The sequence below is a fragment of the Phodopus roborovskii genome, unplaced genomic scaffold, assembly GCF_943737965.1.
Source record: "Phodopus roborovskii unplaced genomic scaffold, PHOROB, whole genome shotgun sequence".
Classification (NCBI taxonomy): Eukaryota; Metazoa; Chordata; class Mammalia; order Rodentia; family Cricetidae; genus Phodopus; species Phodopus roborovskii.
Window position 1 is genome coordinate 25,515,523 of NW_026126418.1, and position 5,982 is coordinate 25,521,504.

Here is a 5,982-nt window from a genome sequence, read left to right on the forward strand (position 1 = left end):
AGAACCTAAGATCAGCAGTAATGAATGATACTGATAAAGAGGTGACAAACACACAGTTTTCCTCTATTCTCTCCCTATTTCAGTTGAAAACACTTCCCTTCATCAGTCTTTAAGCAGTGAAAATGCCCAGGAACAAAGGAACAAGTGCTGGGTTATAATTAAGCAAGATGTACTATAAAAAAAAGAAAGAAAGAAAGAAAGAAAGAGTATTTAGTTTCAACTTTTTTCTATTGAAAGCATTTTTTAGACACTACATTCTGATCACAATTTCCCTGTCTCCTTCCAGATCAATTCCACATCTCTCTTCCTCTCTCCTTCATTCCCTCTCTCTTTCCTCCCTCTCCCTCTCTCTTTGGAAAATAAACAAGCCAATTTAAAAAGTCAGAATAAAATACAGCAAACTGAGACAAATAGAAAGAAAAAGCATGAGTATCCCTGGTGCACAAAAGGACTTTGCAAACATATCCCCCATGGAGGGATAACTGCCTTATTCTAGAGACAGGAGAGAAGCTCTAGTCCCTACTTCACAGGACCTGTCACATCTACATGACCCCAACTGGATGGCATTCCCCTACATATGGAATTGGGGTGGGGGGATGGGAGGGGAGGGTGTTTAGAGTGCATGTGAGAGGGCAGAGAGGGTAAAAGGGAGGGAAGAAGGGAGGGAGGGCTGGAGGGGAGGGAGGGAGGGAGGGGGGGAGGGAGGGAGAGAGAGGGAACTGGGATCCACATGTAAAATAATAAATTTTAAAAAAATGCTTTGACTCCAAAATTTAACTTGAAGAACAAGTTACTGGGGAAAAGGATTTCTATTTTTGTTTCCACAGAAAATGAAAAGATGTGGATTCCTTCCAGACTAATGTGGTTTGATCATGCCAGACTGCCTGAAACAGAGTACAAGGTGATCCTAAATTCAAAACAGCTGGACAAAACAGCCCTACAGACCACAGCTAGGATATCTGAATCTTCTTCGAATCCCCCAAGACAGCGCCCCTTACCAGCAGGAAGTAGTTTGGAAAGAACGACGCCCAAATTCCCAAATATTGTGTATAAATGTTTGTTTTCATTTAATTGGACTTTGTTATATAAAATTAAATAAAAAAATTATAAAAAAAAGAAAAAGCATGAAAAACAGATACACATGCAGACACATAAAATCCATTTTTTTTTTAAACTAAGAAGCCACAATATACAAATAGAAGACAGACAAGGGGGAAAAAAAGTCTAAACAAAATATCATGAGACAAACATCTTTAAAAAAATGAGTCTGTTTTGTATTGGCCTTCTATGCCACTTATAAAAATGTTCTAAGCTAGATACATTTGGAGACAAAACAATTTGAATTTGTATAGGAGAACAAATTTTAGTAAAGCCTTAAAACAGTGAATTTTTCATGAGAAAGTTTAATGCAAGGATATAGAATATTTTTCAGCAGCATATTTTTGAACTGATTAGTCAATTAAATTAATTGATGATAAAACTTGGGAAGGCACAGCTGCCTAATGTATTGGTTACCATTTCCTCAGACCTATCTACAGAAAGAAGCAGCCACTGATATCACAGCTCTTTGCTATTTTCAGATTGGCCAAGCCCATCAAGCTTAAACTGAGCTCCTAGAAACAAACATGAAGAATGTTTTTACAAAATATAATTTGTAAGTAGATCTCGTTTAGATTCTGTTCCATTACAATATAGTTGCTAAAGGACACCTGCCTTGGGATCTGGCTGATCTGGGCTTGAGTTTCACATCCTCAGTAAGTATTTAGGAAGCACAGAGAATGTTATGGAACTGGCCTAAGCTGGGTTTTCTTCGACTGTCAAATAAGAATCACCAGAGCTGTAACCTTTTAAAGTACTGAATTGATGTGGTGGCAGTCATTAGGCTGCATGCTTTTCAAAGTGGTTACATCATGAGTGAGTTATTGATTTTGTATATAATTTCTAAAGAGATAAATAACATTTATCAAAGATAAAAATAATCACATTATTCTACATCCATTGGGGTACTTTGTATAAAAGTGGCTGTCATTTTAGGTTAGTGTTCCCGAATGTTCTGAGCTGTGTACCCTGCTTTGCTGATACCCTCTTCATCAGTCTGACTCAAACACCACTATTTATTACTAGGAAAACTGCAATAATTAATCAATCAATGCTATAATTGATATGCTACACTCTGGCTTGAAATAAATCTTTCTAAATATATGAACTGTGCCCAAGTCACCATCACACCCTACTCATCAATCACAGCTCTTCTCTGAGAAACAAGCTCTAGGCTTTGTCTCCTCCATAACTGCCTCACTTCTTCCCATCATTCTACTTCCTCTTGCTGCTAAGGATGGTTTTCTCGCTAATGTTGAGTTGGGGCCTTTACATGTTTTCTTCTGACTAACTGGAAGACCTTGCCCCAGGACAGTCCCCAGCCACATGCTCCTTCCTTTCACAAAGCTCCTCTTCCTAGATGGCCACATTTGGGGGCGGGGAGGGGGGCTCGAAAGCAGTCCTCCACTACCACAGATTATGCAGTCAAGTTTCCCGAATTTGGGGAAATCACGGGGGTCAGCACATCTGGAGTGAAATGGATATGCCTTACCCTGGGAAAACCATCTTCATGATCATGGTATCTCCCCTGCCAGGTAAGTATTAGGCCACATGTTTTTATCTTCTTCCTGGTGGAGTTTGTTTTTCTTTCCTGTACTTTCTTCCAATTGGTCTGTACAGACTCCTTTGTGAATGAATCCTCTTAAATCCTTCTCACTGCATAGAAAGTTCTGAAAACATCAAGTCTGTTGTCTGATTCTATAGATGCCTTTTCTCCCTCTACAATACACCTCACAATACAATATCTGACATATGGTGCCACTCATATAGTTACTGAAAGTGTTTGTTACTTAGTGTGGTGGTTTGAATGAGAATGGCCCCCATAGGTCTGTGTACTTGAATATTGGTCCTGAGCTGGTGGAATTGGTGGACTATTTAGGAAGGATTGGGAGGTATGGCTTGATGGAGGAGGTATATCAGTGAGAGTAGGCTCTGAGGTCAAAAACCTATACCAAGCCTGGTCTTTCTCCCTCTCCTTCTCTATCCCACAGGGCCACCACCTCATAGCTCAGATTACAATATAAGCTCTTAGCTATTGCTACATCATCATGCATGCCTGTTGCCGTGCTCCCCACCATGATAGCCATGGACTAACCCTTTGGAACTGTAAGCAAGCCTCCAATTAAACACTCTCTAAATTGCATTAGTCATAGTGTCTCCTCACAGAATAGAACAGTGACTAAGATACCTAGAGAAGGATCAGATTCTGAAAGGTGATGGCAAAAAAACACAAAACAAAATGGAAACAAAAACCAAGTGTTCTCACCAAAGCCACACCAGCCCTGGCTCTCTATATAGTTAGTTATTGTATATGCACTAAGAGAACATTAGGCATCTCTAACGAATTTTCTCTTTTAACCCCCATAGCATCCAAAAGGATCAAGAAAGATGGCTGGGAGCATGTGGCTGGGGACTGTCCTGGGGCAAGGTCTTCCAGTTAGGATAATTTTCTCACTATAATTTATCAGTATTGTTTATGGAAACTAAGGTAAATAAATAAAAACCCACAAATGCACGAATATTCCCTTTTATTCCCCACAGCATCCAAAAGGATCAAGAAAGATGGCTGGGAGAGAATCTACTGTGAGGTTACTCATTTTCATAACAGCCATATGTCAACAAACCAACAACAAGGCTTGAAAGGAGGCAGTAGCTGCACAGTGGGACTGGAATGGAGATGGGTCTGGCCCCTAAGCAGAGAGCAGCTTCTTAATGTTCTTATTAATGTCTGAGGTCAAGCTTACATATTTATTACCTTTTTTATACACAAGAACACCAGGTTAAACATTACTCCTCATTTCCCTATCCTAATCATTTAATATACATGGATTTGTGACTTCCTTGTGACAGTAGGTTTAGCTAGTCATGGAAAGCACAGGGAGGTGATGAGAGCACCTGGAAGGTCTTGGGAAAAGTGTTGCCAGTGGCAAGGAAAGGAGGGCATGTAAGGGGTGGAGAGCACCCGAGACATCTGGATCTCATTCACAGTCCTGGCAAAACTGTTATAAGCTGCCTTGTCAAATTAAACAGCTTTCAAGGGGAAGGAAAGGAAGTTCATAGAAGTTCAGAGCAACCAACTCAGAGATGAAAATTTGTCTCACAGGAGGCAACTGTGGGTGCCGGCCCTCACAACTCCTCACTCTGTGCAAGAATGGTAATGGTGGCCAGTTCCCTCTGGGATGGATTTTCACATTTGAATTCCATTCCTCCAAGTGATGTTATGGTCTAATTTTTCAGAACTGGCCTATTTGAGGAGAAGATAAGCCAAGGGCTGTGAATTGTGTCATGAGAGAAGCCCACCTCAGACCATCTCACAAAGGACTAATATGATCATAGAACCAAAACAGAGCTGTTTAGTCAATAACTTGGAAAGTTATTTTTAAAAAGCAAGTCCTAATGCAATTAGATTCTGTGTTATGATAGTGTCATCTGCCAAATGACTAAAGTGAAGTCACATTTGTGTGATGCCTTCCTGCCTTTAACTATTTGTTTATTATTTGAGCCTAACCTTGTAATCAGATTGTTCTGTGGGGGCCCCATAGTGGCTTGTCACTGGGTAAAAATAACTTCCCATGGCAGGTGCTCCCAGCAGGTGGCTTCTCATGGTACCTGCATCTGAAAGGTAGATTCAGTCAGAGATTTAATTTTAATATGAAATCTGCATTATAGCCAGAGCCACCATTGGGTGATGTGCCAAAATTCATGTCTGCAGCATGATTTATTATGTGAAAATACCACAGAACTAATCAGTGGAGTTACTAATTAATACAAATCTGCATTTTTGCATAAGCAATTAGTGCAAGGAGAGAGCAGTGAAAGAGGAAGTTGGACTCCTTTAATCTCAGTGTCTATTCAAGTGGAAAGACCCACCAGGGCCAAACTCCAAGATCTACATTTGGAATTTCCCCACTTTGATGAGTTAAAGACACAAAAGGTCAAATTATCAATATTTAATTCAAGTGGAAATACATCTTTTGAGAAAAGAAAGAAGACATTTTATTTGAGGAAGGTGAAACTCTAGGAGTGAATTCTTGAACTTAAAATAATTATGCCTTTAAATGACAATGATGTGTCAACAGCTGATGGGGGATTTTGTTTGCTAATCATATTGGGAAATTATATCAATAAAAGAGAAGCTCAGGCTTCTCTTTTATTTCCACATTGCCTTATCAATCCCAATCTAACAGGGAGTATGATACATACTTAGCAAACACTTGGGTTTTTGTTGAAAGTGTTTGCTCTTTCCAGAATCTCAGCACTAGACTTTGCTTTCCATCATATTCTCAAGTAGCCATGTGTACCAATGCAGTATTTAAGTCCCGATGGTTTATCAAATCTGAGAAATTAATATAATTTCTCCCACTAATAGAAGTCATTTATGGTATAAATAACCAGACAGTTGATTTGATAATTGTGATGAAGAAGTATTTACATCCTCAGTAAAATAGAATCAAAACCAATTTTTAGGCATTTTATTATCTCCATAGAAGCCTCGTGGCAATTAGGTTCAAATGTTTGAATACTGACTTTTGTTTCAGACACATTGACTGGAATTTGTTTAATCTCTCCCTGCTCCACATCAGGATGTCTAGGTTTCCAGGAAACTTACCCTGTTAAGGTTGTTAACTAGATGCCCTAGAGCTTACCACTGATTTTGGCAAAAGAAAACCATTATGAAAAAAAAAGCAGAAGACATCTGGGGACTTCTCACTAAATGTGAAAGGAAGTTTCAGGAGCCCCAAGGTAGGAGTTGTCCACGGTGCTGATACTCCCAGGAAGCCCTTTCCCTATGGCTGCCTGGACTCTAAGCCTGGCTGGTCAGTATTATTCTACTTTGCCTTTAGATCTCTGCTCTGCTCTTTCCCCAGCCTTAGGTGGCAGCCA

The 5,982-nt window shown here is 39.8% G+C and overlaps 1 non-coding gene across 1 annotated transcript; it reads right to left on the minus strand.

The window, feature by feature from the left end:
• Positions 1-2,477: 2,477 nt before the first annotated feature.
• LOC127222882 (U1 spliceosomal RNA) lies at positions 2,478-2,641 on the minus strand. The gene has a single exon (XR_007834571.1). It is a non-coding gene; the product is annotated as a U1 spliceosomal RNA (small nuclear RNA).
• Positions 2,642-5,982: the final 3,341 nt, after the last annotated feature.